General features: G+C 44.9%; 1 pseudogene across 1 annotated transcript in view; it reads left to right on the top strand.

Moving 5' to 3' along the window:
* Window positions 1-18,412, top strand: part of LOC146812845 (epidermal differentiation-specific protein pseudogene) — a 30,020-nt pseudogene that overhangs the window by 6,903 nt on the left and 4,705 nt on the right. The gene's annotated exons all lie outside the window — the stretch shown is intronic.

Raw genomic sequence — 18,412 nt, 5'->3', positions numbered from 1 at the left:
TTATAATCTTCTCCCATTCCCAGATGCTGCCAGAATCGTAGTAGGGCCATACAAGATTTTATACCCCATGAGGTGATTCCCAATTCTAGTCTCACTGCCTGGACCATTGAAGACTTGGGCAATGAATATACGTTTTTCAGTATTTTTCCCTCCTCAATGTCCCATCCGTTTTTGGCACTCAAATATAGCAATTCAGCACCGTGCAAAAATTGTGGTGGTACCATTGCTGAGTAAGTTATTAGGACCGGTCTGTCAGACATTTTGCCATAAGCACCGTTGGATTTTTTTAATCCACTAACCGATGCTGATGACCTCAGCTTTAGTGCATCGAGGTGGGTAGGACATTGCAGACTTTTCTCGAACCACATTCCCAGGTACCTATATTCTGCTACCTTTTCCAACCTCTCGGAGCCCAGAAACCATGTAAACGGTTGTATGTTGGAACAACGAGTTCTACAACCACGACTTCCCTAACAACAAGGTCGCAACCACGACCTCGTCTAAACCACAAAATTTTTTTACCATGCATTCCTTTGCCATGTTTTTTCGTGGTAAAGGAATGCGTGGTAAAAAAAAATGCTTCCCATCTAGTACCCCGATCCCTCCAACCCTTAATAACCAATTACACCCACCCTAAAAATACCAAAGATATTAAAATACATACATCATGATAAATCGTAGGCCCTGTTGGGCATTGTACCCTGTGTACAGTGACAGCGTAACGGAGAGATAAAAATAAAACCAGACCGATCTGAGGTCACACCTGTCGCTTCCAGATTACTTGACACAAAACCTCCATGTATGGCCCTCAAACAGTGCTACCTTTTCAATTTTTAAAAAACGGCAGCGTCTAGTGCATTTCATAACCTTTCACGCGAACCCCCCACTATGTCAGTCTAAACCTTATAACTTTCAACCTCTCACCCCGCCCTCACCACCAGAATCTGAAGTCATGCAATGTCCATGCACTGTCCATCTAAGTTGCTAGAATCAGGGAAAAAGAAGCACAAATGAAGAAATATAAACAGGTTCGCATAATTAGTGCACAGATCCACTTGCACAAAAAAAACAGCTAGTCAAAGCAGGGAGTGAATGCTTTTATGCGTGCGAGACATTACCATTCTGGCAATTAAAGAATAATGAACCCTTATTGGAATATATCTTAAGGTTTTCAAAAGTCACCTCTGGGTTCTGTGCCTAGATCGAGCGTCACCCAGTGTCTGACGCTGACAAACAGCACCCTAGAGATGCGTAAACAATAATGTAATAGAGGTTTAGGGATACCCCTGTTTTTTTTTCAGTTTTTCGTTATATAGCGCTAACTCGACCCGAAAGTATTGGAGCGCTTTTACACGAACACCATTTACATCACACGAGGACACATTCATTCTTAGTAGGCACAGGGAGATTAAGTGATTTGCCCAGAATCACAGGATGTTGAACCGTCGCCGAGACTGGATCTTACGCCGCATCCCCCCCTTCCCCTTCTCTCCATATAGTACACTAAAATATTAGTATCATGTGGACAAGTCTTATGAAAAAAAAGTAACATGTTAAAAAAAACAATGGAAATTTCAGCATTAACAGCAATTACCAGTTGGAACACGGTGTAGAGGTAAACGTGTTTCTGTTGCTATCACACCTGTCTGGTTGGGCACAAAAACAATTATTATTATTACTAATATTACTACTGATGCTACCAACACAACCGTCTTTGCGTTGCTGCACTTTGCATCAATGTCGTGACCTTCAATTTAATTTCAAAATGCATTCAATAAAAAACACTAATGTCGTACTCTAGAAATTTTTTTTTTTTTTTTTTTTTTTTTTTTTTTGAAAACCTTTATTGACATTTCAATCAATTACACATATGGGCCTACAACCCCCGGGGCCGGCCGCTAAACACTCAGAATAACAGAAAGCAAGTCTATCAAAGTCAGTACCTCGGGGAGCAGAATCTCGACGCTAGCATTCTCACCAGTCTCTGAACAGCCCAAGTAGGAAGGATAATAAAGGTTTACATTTTATAATAGAAAAGGATGGAAGGATCAGGTGCCAAACAGTTTCCCAGCAGCGAAAAATGGCAGGCAGAACGATGAACGTAAACAATACACAGCAGTCTATCTAAGCAATGGCGCTGAAACAGGAAGTTCAGGATGTAGAGGAATGACACGGCCATTTGCGCCTGCAACCCCCTGCCCCAAGACCCGGGAAACTCCACGGAAATTATGGCACTCCGGAAACAGCAGTGATTAACAACAAAGGAGTACTACCATGCTGATCCCAGAAAAAGACAAAGAAGAATAAGAGAAGAAAAGGAGGCCATAGAAAAAGGAGATGAAAGACTAGAGGATCCCCCCCCCGCAACCCCCCACCCTGCACCTCTGCAGATGAGTACGGCCCCCCCCCCCAGCAGTGTGCCTGTCGCCCCGGAACCAGACCCGAAATATAGAAGAAACAGAGAAAAGAAGTGGGAAAAGAGCCCCCACCAGACGGGGGGTAGAGAGAATATTAATAAACTGGAGGAGGGCCTGCAAAACACGCCCCCGGCTTCTCCCTCCCGCACCACACGGTTTCCCATAAAGCACACAATAAAGAACACAAAATCGACCCTGTCAAAGAGGAGTAAGGAGCATTACGCACTTGGTACACTAACAGTTATGCCGTGAGAGCACACAACTCCCGAGCCCGCCCGCCTAGTAGGTGACCACCTCGAAAGGGTCAGCATCATCCTTGGCCACTCTTTGCAAACCCACCCATGCATACCCCCCGTCCCAGTGCCATGTCCAATGTTACCAGGAAGAGAAGTGTCCAATAAAACTCAGGAAGCGACACACATAGGTAGGGTAGAGGGCTCTGAAGATCGACATAGTCAGCTCTAGGGAGGATCGTCTTTCCCGATGCCGAGCCAGGATTTACACTGCACACCAGGCCCAGGAAGGCGGAATCAGCCAGGGCGGGCGACCGTTGCTTGGACGTTGCCTGGGTCGTCGGAGACCGCGCACGGGACAAGGCCACCACCCCCCACTCAGGTCCGAAACCTCCGGGACAGACCAAATCCACAGCCAGCTGATCGCACGTTAATATACTGTCCGGAGAGTCCAGGCGTGCACTATTCACAGGGGCGGCCACGACACTGTCCCCCCGTGCGCGGCGTGAGAAGTCCCAGTGTACCTGGGGATAGGCAGGCGGCAACTGTTCCGACGCTGATGTCACTCCATCGAGCTTGCTCCCCAACACCCAGGCTCCGTAAATCAGGGTGGAGTGAAGGGCACCGAGAGCCTCTAGAAGGTCACCGTACCCCAGTACAGCTCCCGGCGCTCGCTCCGCTACGCTCCTCAGAGTCGCACCCTCCCAATCCTGCTGCAACCCGGTGTACAGGATGGTGGACTCAGGCATACCAAAATGGCCGCTGGGTAGGTCCATCCCAGATCGGGGCCGGGGCTCAGACACAAGCGCCTCGGGTTCCATGGCACTGGTAACTGGGTTCCGAGGGCAGGCAAACAATGTGTCCGGTGTGTGGTCACGGGCCACGGTCGTCCCCACCACGGACCAGCGCCCGCGAAAATCCGGGAGCAGCCCGCAAGAATCGGGACAAGTTACGGGCGGCGTCCGGGCAGCTCACCGGCGAAGGCTGAAGCAATCACCGGAGAGTCTTGGAGTTGCCACCACGGGCACGCACTCGTTCAGCTACGCTTCGTGGTAGGAGCGACCACGGCGAAGCGCAGTCCGACATTCGCACCACTCCGGCGGTCCGACCACACCCAGTCACCAAAGGCCGTTGTTGTTGCACTGCCGCCCGGCCACAGCGTTCACTCGAGGTCCCGGCTCCGGGGCAGCACAGGCCGCAAACTTCAGACGGACATTTCTCCGGCGGTACCGCTGCCAGAAACTTCGGGGTCACACGGCCGGTTGCCGCTCGCGTTCACCAACATGGGTAGATGGCGCAGGCTAAGGATCTCGAGCAGGATATCTGTGCGGGGTGCGGAGGTTCACGGAGCCGGGAGCCTACGCTGCCGTCCCGGTCGCCATCTTGGCTCCTCCTCTAGAAATGTTTTTAAATACAATTACATTAATGCAGGAGATAATGTTTAGTGTCGGGGTTTTGCTTCAAATCACTCAGCCTTAACCACGTACATGCGTGGTTAAGGCTGAGTCGTTGTTCGGGCAAGTCGTTGCTCGGCTTTCGTAACTCCGGAACTCGTTGTTCCGGAGTCGCTGTTCAGGATGTTTGCCCATGTAAACCCTATTTTCCTCCGACCAAAACATAAGATCTTTGTCTTATCAACAGTATTCATTGAACCTGTTTAGATTTCTTTGCAGACCAATCTCTGTTTGATCAATAATTACAAGGTCGTCCGCATATAAAAGAGATGAGATATGTTTCCCGTCTTGATTCAGACTTTTCACAGTTACCTAGGATTGAATGTAAGTCTGCAATAAACAAGGAAAAAAACAAGGGGGCCAATACGCACCCCTGCCTCAGTCCATTGCCAATCTGAATTTTCTGAGATAAGCTCCCCTCTGCATCAAAAATTATCTGGGCCCTATTATCGGTGTGAAGTGCTTGAATCAGCCCTAACCGATCCCTAGAGATGTTATATCCAGTCAAAGTCTCCCACAGCAGTTCCCGGTCCACTAGGTCAAATGCTGTGCGGATGTCCACGAAGCAGCAGAACAAACTTCCCTATGCTAGATTGACTTCCGCGCAATGGACCAGAGCGCGAAACAGTGGTCAACCGCTGAATGTCCCTCTTTGAGCCCCCCCCCCCCCGTTCCGTGGGGCACATTCCGATTTACTTCTGCCCAGTCCTAACGCCTTCCCAAAATTACTTTTGCAAAACCTTTGTCTCCTATGTCTAAGAGATTTATTAATCTGTAATTCTTCGGGGCTTTTAAATCTCCTTTTTTGTGGATTGGTTTTATGATTGCTCCTCTCCAGTTTCCTGGCAAGATGCATGTGTTAAGGATCCCCTGAAACATTTTTGCAAAAAACTCTGCCCACCATTCAGGCCTAGATTTTATAATCACTGCAGGCAGATTATCTGGGCCTGCGTCCCGGGTAAGGTTTAGGCTAGATATTATTTTTCTAATATGACTGGAGGTAAAGTGCTCCTCCCTCACTCCTGGCAAAGATATTGTTATTACTTTATTTAGCAGTGGCCACTTCCCATAAATTTCCCCCAAGTAACCCACCCAGTCATCTTCGGGAACAACACAGTGCAGAGACCCTAATATTTTGCCGGAACTTTCTTGGACCAATTTCAAAAAACATTTCACATCTTTGGACTCAATTACGGCTAGCATACTTACCCAACAACTATCTTTATAGGTTCTTTTTTTGTTCCTAATAATCGTTTCATATTTTATCCTTAATTTCTGTAGAGTAAGGGACATTTCAGCATTATACATTACCCTAAGTCTTCTTTCCCTTTGTCTAATATATGCTTTTGCTTTATGACATTCCTCATCAAACCATGGTCGTTCTTTATTATGGGATCTATTTTTACTAACTACCCTGGGTTTACTACATTTAATTTTCACCCTTAGGCATTCCTCCAGTTGTCTTATTGTATTTTCATACCAATGCCATTTTTGATTGGAATGTTTTCTAATGAAAGGGTCTGCTGTACAGCACTTAATTTTCCAATGTGCTCCTCCGATATACAGGTTGCAAGCCGCTATGGGTAATCCACATGTACCTGAAGAGGTATCTCTCTCTGTTTTCACCTTGTTGCATATAATTTGGTCTTTAGAGGATAGTAATCACCACGCTCCACTCTTTACCACCTCGAAGTACTTAATTCATTCAAAGTTCCAGGCATGTGTAAACACAGAATCTATAGGGCAGGGTTGCTGGCCTATCGTAAATGTGTGCCTTGCCGGCCGATCAGCCTCCATTCTCCCATTCACACATACCAAGTCCATAGAGCCCAACAACTGTCCTAATGCCATATCTTGGGCCAAATTACCCCCACTAGGAAATAAGGCAACCTCTATATTATAGGAGATCAACAACTACTTACTCCATGGATCTATTCTACGGGGGTCTAATTTGTGGTTAAAGTCGCCCAACACCAAGAATACATCCTTCTGGTAGTTATCACATACAGTCATCATATCCTCTTTTAAATTTCCCAGTTCCACCTTATATTCATCCTCCTTTCCCTTCTGTATATACACATTAAAGATAACTATACCTTCATAACGTGGGACTAGTTAATACATTACAGATTCATAACTAACTTGCAGGTGGTGAGATACGTTTGTGTGTATTGGAGGACAGTCGTGAAATGAGATAATACTAGCAGGAGACAGTGAAGGCCAGTCGATAAGATAAGGTCAGGAAAGAATAGTGTGAGCCAACAGATAGTTGAGACGCGGATTAGAAAAGCCAGACAGGGATTAGTGTACTCGGCTAGTTCTAACACCAGCTTTGCAAATAGAGGCTGAGGGCGTATTTCGACACCGGGCTACAGAAAAAGCAGAATAGACTTTGTTCGCCGTGCTGCCTGAGTGATGGCAACATAAAATGGCGGCGGGCCACAAAATGGCGGGTCGATTCGATCGTGATCGAAAATCGAAGTTCCTCAGATAGACTCATGTTAATCTGAGTCCACGTCAATAGCCATGAGGTCATCGAGCTGTTGCTGTAACATCATTCTTATGTTTTCCGTTACTTGTGGCTTGGGTTTTAGGATGCACATAGTAGCACAAAAATTACAGATAGCGGGACCACAGTGCATACAAAGGCAACAGGAAAATATAATAGTCAGGATTATACCAAGGAACGTCAATGCTTTCCAACCCCATTTGGACAGTAGTCCCCAAAACCATTCCGTTAAAGACCAATCTCCTTCGTCCTGATGAATAGACTCAGAGATTATGTGCAACTTGGAGATAGCTTGGTATACTGTCGGAGCGTCATTAGGAATAAAAATACAGCAACTTGACCCGATCAATTTGCATACTCCACCACGATCGGCAAGAACAAAGTCTAAGGCAACTCAATTTTGCAAGGTCATAAGACGATCCGCCTGTAGTTTTGCCGTGATGTTACTTAAGGCTCCTACAGTGATGTCTATTGTAGTCTCTACGACACGGACCAATTGCCTTATATTTCTGCTGTTAGCCATGGGACCCCAGAAGGGAAGAAAACCTTTAAGGAAATCTCCTCCTTCCTGTCCTGCTGTGTCCTTTGAATCAATAATACCTCTGCCATATCGGGTTTGGTGATGATTTGCGGAAGCAGTGTAAGTAGGGGGAAGAAGAAAAGCTATATAACAAGTACCAGAGAAACCCGTTGGTAACCAAGTATAAGCTCTATCATAGCAGATGAAATAGGTGCCTTGAGACGGCACTAGAGGAGGCGAATTTTGAGAGGAATAAATGTACGTGTAGGAGCAGTTACTCTTTTGTGTAGTGTCAGAAGAGCGATCGTTTATCTGCAAGCAGAAGTTACCCTGATGTGGTATAGTCCAGATCAGTGAGGACTTTCCTTTTCCAACCTTACTATTGAGACTCGACATGTATTGGGTGACGTTCCAATTGGTGTATGCTTTTCTTTCGTCGATGGAAATTTTACTATTTTCCATGATTTTAGCCATAACTACCATACCCTTAATCAAGGAACTGTGACTAAAATCCGGATAATTAGTTTGTGAACTAACGGATCGTCTCAATTTGCTTTGATAAGCGTTGGAGAAGATGATGAGGTAAGCCCAAGCAGAACCTTCATAAGAGAAAGGAAGGACGAGATATGGCATTCCTTTCTCTGTGGTATGTGGCATAAGACCACACACCCAACAATCAGTTGTATTAATCACTAATTGGTGCTGATGTAATAGCTGGATAAAAGAATTGTTATAATACTCAGTTCTTCTGACGAGTTCATGTGAAGGGAGAGTATAAAAGAGGTGTGGAGAGATAGTAGAGGAAGGCAAAGAGGAAGAAGGGGAGGTATTTCTTGGCTGCAAAGCATAAATTATCCACCCAATAATCGCCAAAACAATACATAATGATATAAGAACACATATAGTTATACTAAAACGACTGTACATTATTTTACAGGATGTTTTCTTCATTTCATCTCTTCTTTCTTTATTACTTAGTGTAGTTTCCATCTTACTAATGGATGCTCACGGCAATTTTCCTCAATCACTGAAGTCACGATGCTCTACCGTCCTATGACACTGAAGATCCTGCAGACCTATTGTCACTATTCAGGTCGTGACCTAGACTCCTACCGTGACCCTGCAACCGGGATAGAATACTACACAAGGGAGAATAAAGTCTTAAATGTTCTTTAGCCTGGATCTCAAGTTGTAATGTTCCTTCCCCGGAACACTCGGATTTTGGAACAATGTTTGTGGTTCAGTCGTATCCAAGCGACGATGCGATGGAATTGCTTCCTGTAAAATGTCGTCGTCCTCTTTCTCAGACAGTGTCCCATTCAGGTGTGCAACACTAAAAGGCAGGAATCGTGGAGTCTTTTTGCTTTCACAGTCACCAACCCCTCTACGAACCCACCGATCAAAAGGCAAAGGCAAAGGCACTTTCTTGCAATGCACACCGTGAATCCAATTTTTCTTTCCTTCGACTTTAACTGCTGTCCTTGTAGTCAACAACACCATTCGAGGCTCCCGCCACCTGGCTTGTAGATTGCTGGACCTCTGAAAATTCTTCACAGACACCCAGTCACCTGGTCGGATGGAATGACCTGGGTCTGTGGAGGCCTCCGGCAGAGCACTCTGAACCTGTTGATGAAGAACACGCAATTTAGTCGTAAGGTCATGCAGATAATCAATCAACATTGGATATGGCAAGTCTGAGAATTTCTTAGGGCGAGGTATTCCCCATACCTTGGCCGGACGGCCAAATACCACTTCGTAAGGGCTAAGTCCCAAACGAGAGTGTACTGCAGTTCTGGTGGATAGCAGGGCTAACGGCAAAGCATCAGGCCAATTGAGTCCTGTACTTGCTTGAATCTTTGCTAACTTCAACTTCAAAGTTCCATTGTAACACTCTACTAAACCCGCTGATTGTGGATGATTTGCCGCATGGAACTTTTGCTTGATTCCAAGACCTGCACAAACTTTCTGCATGACTTGGCCAACAAATTCGCTCCCATTGTCACTCCAGACAATGCGCGGCAAACCAAACCTGGAGAAGAACTCTTTTAGTAGGATTTTAGCTGTGGATAGGGCTGTATTATCTTTCAGAGGGTATGCTTCTATCCACCTCGAAAAGGCGCATATTACCACCAGAACATATTTGAGGTTGTTGCATCGCTCCATATGAATGTAATCGATTTGCAACACCTCAAATGGATATGTCGGAGGAGCAAAGTGACCTGCTGGAGTTGGGGTTCCCTTTCCTGGGTTGTACATTAGACAAACAATGCAGTGCTTTACTACATTGTCTGCACATTTTGGGATATTTTCATTCTGCCACACTGGTGCCAGAAGTTTACAAATGCCTTTTGCACTTAAGTGGACTGGACCATGAGCCATAGTAACCACTGGGAGAACATAGGCATCTGGTAACAGCCAACGTTGATGTTCAGATAGTTCCACCCAACAACCCATCTCATCTAACATTCCCGTACTTTCTTTCCACTTGCTCAACTCCCTTTCTGAAGCCTCTTTCTGAATCGTTTTCACGCTTTCCACTGTATTCTCACACATTCCTCTCTCTCTGACCCAATTCGCAGGGCCTGCCACAAACATTCGACTCTTTGAATCTCTCGCTGTTTTCTTCGCTATTTCGTCTGCAAATGCATTTCCTCGACCAACATCATCCGTAATCTTCTTGTGTGCACTACACTTCACTATCGCTGTTTGGGTGGGTAAAGCAAGTGACTCAAGGAGATCAGTCACTAACTGACCATGCTGTATTTTGGTACCATGTGAAGTGAAGAAACCCCTCTCTTTCCAGAGACGCCCAAAACTGAACGCTACGCCAAAAGCGTATTGGCTGTCAGTGTACACGTTCACTCTCTTTCCTTTTGATAATACGCAAGCTCTCGTTAGTGCTATCAATTCTGCTGTTTGCGCTGAATTGTGTCTAATGCGTGCAGTTTCCACAATCGTATGTAAGGTAGTTACAGCATAGGCTGAAACCGTATCTCCATTAGGCATCTTAAAACAAGAACCATCTACCCATAGAGTCCCATCCGGACTCTCTAGCGGTGTGTCTCTTAGGTCAATTCTTCCTTTTGTCTCTTCCTCAGTACGGAAGAAACAATCATGCTGATCCTCAACACTCTCCTCATTTGGAAGGGGCAACAAAGTAGCTGGATTCAGGGTATTACATCGTTTGATGTGTATGTGACTAGCCAAAAGCGTCAGCTCGTAACCAGTTAAACATGCACTCGTAAGATGCTGTGTTTTTGTTCTGTTTAGTATCCACTGCATGTGGCACCATAACAATGAGAGTGTTATCCAACACCATTTCAGCAGACTGTCGGATAGAAACTGCTGCTGCTGCTGTCGCTTTGAGACAACTGGGCAATGCTTTAGCTACGGGATCCAATGTAGCCGAAAAATAGGCACATGGCCGCTGTTTGTCTCCAAATTGCTGTGTCAAAACTGACAATGCACAACCTTCTCTCTCGTGAACATAAAGCGTAAAAGGCTTAGTGTAATCTGGGGTGCCTAGTACAGGAGCAGAACAGAGAGCGGTACGTAAGTCAGTGAAACTCTTTTGGCACTCATCAGTCCAAGGAAGGGGCTGAGGCGTATCTTTTAAAGTCAAAGGTTTGGCGATCAGGGAAAAGTTAGGGATCCACTGTCTACAATAGGAAGTGATACCCAGTTAGGCACATACTTCCCTTTGTGTGGATGGCACAGACATTCGCACAATCGCCTGTATTCGTTCTGGTGTCAAACGTCGTCCCTCCTTTGAGAGGAGATGACCCAAGTAGGTAACCTCTCGACAAACATATTGTAGTTTGGAAGGTGAAACCTTGTGATTCAGTTTAAACAAGTGGCGCAACAAAGCAACAGTGATATCTTTGCAGATATCTTTTGAATCGGCGGCGACTAACAAGTCGTCCATGTATTGAATAAGAGCAGCACCACACGGCAAGTGAAAAGTGTCAAGATGACATTTTAAAGCTTGGCTGTAAATGGAGGGACTTTCACAGTAGCCTTGGGGTGCGCACGTAAACCGGAAGCTTCGGCCTCCAAGAGAGAAGCCAAAAATGTCCCTACTCTCTTCTGCAATGGGAATACTAAAGAAGGCATTCTTTAGATCGATAACAGAAAACCAAGTCGCTGTGGAAGGTATCATTGTCAACAAAGCAGTGATGTCTGGAACAACAGGAAATTGTGGAATCACAATTTTGTTTACTTCTCGCAAATCAATTACGAAACGGTACACAGGAGGCTGAGAAGGAACAGTACATTTAAGAACAGGAAGAATAGGACTATTACATGTGTTACCTCTAGTTTCTTCAACCACATCCTTCCGAATTAAGTAATGAATAATTTCCAAAAGCGCTCTCTCACCTTCAGCAGAAATTCTATACTGTGGGATACGTGGTAATTCAACATAGGGCTTGAGAGTGACAACATAAGGCGGAATCTCAAGACAGCCCGCATCGTTCGGACCCGTGGCCCAAAGTGCTGCTGGAAGAGAAAGTAATTCAGGAGGAAACTGATCTTTTGACAAATACATTGGGGAGATCAACTTCTGTCCTAGAGTAAGATGTACGCCTGAAGGAGAACAATATATTGTAGCATGCATTCTTTTCAATAGGTCTAGACCCAACAGATTCTCACCGCAACCATTCGTTAACAGAAGTGGAGCTTCCAAATCATAGGGACCAACTGAAATAGGCAAAGGGCAAGAAACTGGATTGCGAACAGGGGCGCCAGAGAATCCTACGGAAACATTCGTTAAGCCAGACAAAGGTGCCCCAGGGAGTTTTGAATGAATGATAGAACTTCTCATTGCTCCAGTATCCAGAAGAAATGGCTCTGAAACACCCATTGTAGTGACGTTAACATAAGGACCATTTTGATCTACTGGGATTGGCACAACTCCCTTACTTTGTCCATGGCTGTCCTAGTTAGCATGAAGACTCTCACTCTAGCCTTCAACATAATGGTCTTCATTGTAATACTGTGTAGATCTCACATTTTGCTGATCAAAATAGTTCACAGAATTGGGAGAAGGAAGGGTACGCTGCTCTTGAGTCAACACACCTCGACCTCTACCTCTGTTTGCTGACTGGAGGCCAGCACGACCTCGTGGAGCAGATAACGCTCCATTGCGCTGCAATAAAACCGGACAACTATTCTTAAAATGACCTTCCTCTCTACAATAGGCACATTGATTAGGCCATAACAAAGGTCGCAGATTGTATGGCTCAGGTTTTTGATACAACCTCTGAAACTGTGGAGGCTGCTGAATTTGAGGCTGAGCATAACGTGGCAGATAGGCTTGTTGCAAGAGAAGCTTCGTTTTTAATTCTTTCGTCTTTTTCTCTTGCTTTTCTCTTTCTTCTTTGTCCCTATTCTCATAATATTGTGCAGTAGCCAATATCTGGGCAGAAGAAGAAACAGCCCATGAACTTTCTGAATCCTTTAATTTGTGCGACAGCTCGGGAAGCAAATTGAATACAAATTTGTCCACGAATAATCGCTGTCCACCCTCGGTAGCCATGTCCTGACCACTGTGGTCGATAAATGTCTCCTCGAAACGAGTAAAGAAGCCAGAGACACTTTCATCTTTCTTTTGTTTGCATGCTGCTAGTTTATCCCAATTAACTCTCAGTGCAGGCATCATAGTTTTCATTAACGTGATGATTCTACCAGGAAGTTCCAAGATCAGAGCGTTAGGCTTTGCGCCACCCACTTGGTCTCTATCTGTATTAGTTATAACATCCCAAGTAGCTCCTAGTTCCTGTGCGTGATCCTCTCTACGAATCTTAGCCCATATTGTCTGTGGGACTACATTACCCATTAACATATCGATGTCTGCTAGGTTCATAATGCAAGCATCAATTGTCTGCGATAATTCTTTATAATAGCCTGCAGGGTTCTTACGAGGATCAGGTAGAGTTTGTTTAAGAGCCAAAACTTCAGATCTCTTCCAAGGGACATGTACCCATATACGTTGGAAATGAGCAGGAATAGGTGCATTACCACCTACAGCCGCAACTGCCTCCTTCCAAACTAGAGGAACCTCTCTCATAGGGTAATTTTTCGACGTCAGTTTAACCGACGGATCGGAATCAAGAAAAATCTGAGAAAACAATAAGGATCTCTAAGAGATAAGTGTCCTTACAGCTTCTTCAACTTTAGAACCTACAATAAGTCCTTTTTCAAAATCCGCCTGAACATTTAACAGATCTTGTGAGATCAGACTCGAACTCACATCTTCCCATTCTTTAATGAGAATGTCGCACATCACATTGAAAACATATCTTTGCGTAGGCGCATTCCATTGCGAAAAGGTAGGCATAATATCAAGCACACTATATTGTGGACCCTTCTTGATCCATCTTCGTGCAAGAGAGTCTAGCTTCTCTCGTTCCTCAAAATCTGGGAACTGACTACGAGATTGTCTTCGAGCAAAAGCCGGAGACACATTAAAGGCTCCAAAGAAAGGAGATAGAATACTAGTGACAGAGTCTGTGAGACGCTTATGCACAGACGGTGAATTAGACATTAGAACTGGAGACAAAGTATTAGGGGAACTGACAGGAGAAGAACTGGTAATCGCAGGAGGAGCAGAAGGCAAAGGAGATCTGAGATTAGGAGATGAAGGTAAAGAAGTTGAGACTAATGGTAAAACCGGCAAGGGCGGTAATACTGGAGGAGGCAAATGCTGAGGAGCCGGAACCGGTGGAGGTACCACTGGCAGCTGAGCAGGCTGTAACAGCTGAGGTACATTGGCATTTTGCGCATAAGGCGGAGGCAACCTTAATAAATGAGACATTAGGGGATCTTCTTCTATATCTTTCTTATTATCAGAAGGAGAAACAGGCAACACCGGATAGCATTTATCTATCGCCATACGATGTTGTCTTTCTGAAATTTCAGTCGCATTATCAACTTCATCATTTTTAAACTGTTGGGCAGCCTGTATAATTGTCATACCCTGTGCTTTCCAATCTCGTTTTGCTTGTTTAATTTCTTTCTGTTTGGCTTCCTTACGCCAAAGGCGGAAAGAGTCAAACATTGCCGGCCGGGCTTTTCTTTTGAACAAAACTGCTTCTAAATTATCTAGCACATCAGGATCGAAGCTACCGTTTTCTGGCCATTTGAGAACACCATCTTTCTTCGCGTATCGAGTCCATGTCTCGTTAAAGGCAATGGGGCCGATACCATGTTTTGAATAGAGCTCATATGTGGGAGTTCCAACCGAAGGAATCGGACAAGAGTCCTCAAGTCGGGAGTCCCTATTACAACCAAGACAACAAATTCTTCCAAACTTAGTCAGACCAGGCATCTCGAGATGTCTCCGGACTGTTCACAAACTTCAAGGGAGTAAAACTCAGTTTACGCAGCACAAATGCACTTACCCTCTGCTTTATCTTTTGCAAAACATAAATCTAAGAAGCCTAAGAAAACCAAACAAAGAACCAAATTGTGGGCGCGACCCACGAAAATACTTAACTAAGGACGTCTTCTTCCACCAACAGAGGCCCTTCTATCGTCTCGCCTTACCATACATCATCAAAGAAATGGGCCAAAGCAGGGCGGCAGTCAGGGCAGCGGTTGTCAGTAGCCGTCAGGAAGGAGTAACCGCACTGCAAAAGACCTTCGGACCACTTTCGACATACAGGGGTCGTTTAGTGTGGCTCGCGAACCCTCCGGAATTTTCTTGCAGGGTTCCTCACGACCTTCGAGCAGAACCGGTACCACTGAAGCCGGCCCACGTTGGGCACCAGTTGAAGAACCAGAACCTTTTGGGCCTGGCGACGCAGGGTACGCCATATGTCTCCGGAGTTCACCTGCTTCGCTACACAGAGACACGGGACACTCTGTCGGCGTTAGAAGATTGGATTTATTTAGCTGCAGCTATTACAGTTATCCTAGAAGTACACAAAGTAGGTTCTCAGGAGACTGCCACTTCACTCTGTGGCGCATCAGGTTAAATACTATACAAAATACAATTATTAACGAAATACACTCCCAGAGCATATAGAAAAGAGCCAATAAGGAAAGTTGGAAAACAAAGCGGAACCAATAGAAAAGGTTTGAAAACAGAAATATCGGATGACTCGAAAAGACCTCTCCTCCAACTGTGTTTGTCACCCCACCCTCAGGCTAATACATTACAGATTCATAACTAACTTGCAGGTGGTGAGATACGTTTGTGTGTATTGGAGGACAGTCGTGAAATGAGAGAATACTAGCAGGAGACAGTGAAGGCCAGTCGATAAGATAAGGTCAGGAAAGAATAGTGTGAGCCAACAGATAGTTGAGACGCGGATTAGAAAAGCCAGACAGGGATTAGTGTACTCGGCTAGTTCTAACACCAGCTTTGCAAATAGAGGCTGAGGGCGTATTTCGACACCGGGCTACAGAAAAAGCAGAATAGACTTTGTTCGCCGTGCTGCCTGAGTGATGGCAACATAAAATGGCGGCGGGCCACAAAATGGCGGGTCGATTCGATCGCGATCGAAAATTGAAGTTCCTCAGCAGGGGTTATTTTAGGAGTATAACTCCCTTATCCTGACTAGAAGGAAGGGTCCCTACTTGGACAAAGGTGCAAGCCATTGCCAACTAGAGACCCCCATTTCTAACAGTACTGCTTCGGGTGTCAATGCAATGGGCCTATGCCGAAGGCCTACTACCCTTCTATCAACGAAGGAGGGTTAACAGTGGACAATATAGTTGTCCTCTCATACCTAGCTCATCAAGCCGCAACCCACAATTCAATGCCCTTGTTTGCTTGTTTCATCAACTACTCAACAGCATTCGACCGAGTTGCCCGGAACATCTTATGACAGAAGCTAGCGGATTGGAACGTTTGCCCCAAATTACTACGAGCAATCATGTCCTTATATGCGAGGACCCGGGTTCTACTTAAACTCACGTGGGAGATGGCCACCTCTAAGATGGATACTGACTGAGGTCTGAAACAGGGCTGTCTGCTGGCGCCTATGCTATTTAATCTATACACCGCGGATCTGGGCAGGCCTTAGCATGAGCCAACCTAGTCACCCCTAAAGTTGAAGACTGGAGGATTCCACTCATGCAGTATGCGGACGATCTAGTGCTTTTCAACCACACAAAATCTGGTCTGTAAAAAGCCCTCAATGCCCATAACACATAAAATCTCAGGAATGAGCTTGTGACTAATGGGAGCAAAACTAAAGAAGTTATTTTGGGGAGATATTCTAACTTGGCGGTTGGGACCACTGAGGCTGGACTGCTTTCAACATTATAACTATCAGGGAGCATTACTTGACAGCCCCACAATTACTGCCATTTAGAGGGTGGTTCATGCTAAACCTCTCCCCTCCCTCAACTATGCCCAGCAAGCATTTCCCAGAATGATGGGATCTGCCCAAGATAAGATCCAGTTTACAGCCTACAAGAAGTTACTCCACTTCCCATCTCACACAAGGAATACGTTGTTCAGGTTGGAATTTGGTCTGGTGCATCACAACCTGGAAAGATAGGCAATCAATATTATAATATGCAACTACTCACCCGTGACGGTCTTAAGGTGCTGATTGTTGCTAAATAATATTTTCAGGCAACAGCCGCCCCCAGCAAGACCATGAAGGCCCTAATAAAAACTATTTTTACATCTGCAAACAACCACTGGTCCAACAATCTGGCAATAGCTAAAGAATGTCTACAACTTGAAGTGGAGAACTGGGACAACAATGTGATTAATTAAACTTGCATTAGAACCACAATAAAAAAAAACATGAGAAATGGACATGGACACACTCCTTGCCTGGGCTTCTCATGAGACAATAATGGCGTCACAACTGCACAACTCAACCAAGCCCCATTACCATCAGGCAGTAGAAAAGCACATTGTAAAACTTACTCTATTGGCCAGATTAGACCCGCTTCTATTCAGAGAATTAAACCCTACATGGAAATACCTCGATAATATCAACAGTTGTAGACAATGTAACTTCAGACGAGAATTGTTGGCACTCATAATTCTCTGCTGTCCAACATTGCAACATCCCAGCTGACTTCTACTGAGGCCTATATTCTTACAGCAAAAGATTCTGTCGGCCAAAGAGGCTGACCCTCTTTTGAACACCCTGGAATCAGTGGCGGACAAGGCCAAGTTTTGGGAAATTTGTAATGCAAGCCCACAACTTGATAAAGAACATGAGTAGTCTACAGTCTTCACAACTTGAGGTTCATCTCCCACTGTGGGCAACATGAAATGGGGTTTGCATTGAAGTAACAAACTTTGACTAACCCTGTCGCTGGAACTTCACAAACTGTGCAATTTTGTGTCTGAACGATATAGACCTCAATTTGGTACATACAACTGGTACTTAGTCCACTGTGGTCCCCTATCAGCCATCATGACTGGCCTGATCTGGAACCCCCCCCACAAGAATAATTATGAGGCTGGCTGTACTTTACAAGCCACACTCTCCTAGGCAATTTAGCACCTTAACTAAAAGGCTGGTTGTCACAACACATCTTGATCAATTGCACTGCCTCTGCCAAAACATTGTGGACCTTAGGTCCCTTGAGTATAGAACCTGTCTCCATGTAATTGTCATTTTATAAAACTTAACTTTTCAGGTACTGCGCTTTGCACTTTGGCTCTGTGGGTTGTGACACAATGTCCAGTATGTTCTTGAGCTGTACTCCCCTAGGCAGGTGTAGCCTCTGTATATGACCCCTCATTTTGCCATTTACATTTTACAAAATGAACTTTTAGGTTGTGTCATCATGTCCAGTATGACTGACCTTGAGTCATACTCTCCTAGGCAGATCAGCACCTTATTTTTGAGGCCTCAAAAAATGTAGACCCTGGGTCGTTTCCATATATAACCTTTTATTATGTTTTCTGCACATAAAAAAAATAAAAGTAAAACATTCCTTCAGGCAGTGTACTTTGAAATTTAGCTTTATGGGTTGTGTCATTTTGCCCAGTAAGAACCTGAGCCATCTGTGCCTTAAAAAACACAGACCTTTTTCAGTTTCTGCATATGATTCTTCATTATGTATTCTGCACTTCACCTTTAGGCCTGGTATTTCCACCTTAGCTCTATTATTTAGCTGTACACTTTTTATCAGTACCCTATACACATTAACATCCCGGGGCCAGTGGCATTTCGGAATTACTACCATCTGCACCATCATGACCCACTACATGTACGTCATTAGCTTGCAATATCACCCTTAAATGATTTTAAGGAAAAAGGGGAAGCTGTTGTGATCAGTGTTGTAAGTTTTAATGCAAT

The sequence above is a fragment of the Triturus cristatus genome, chromosome 7 (assembly GCF_964204655.1).
Source record: "Triturus cristatus chromosome 7, aTriCri1.1, whole genome shotgun sequence".
Classification (NCBI taxonomy): Eukaryota; Metazoa; Chordata; class Amphibia; order Caudata; family Salamandridae; genus Triturus; species Triturus cristatus.
The sequence above is the reverse complement of the archived record's forward strand: the minus strand, read 5'-3'. Positions and strand labels throughout refer to the sequence as shown.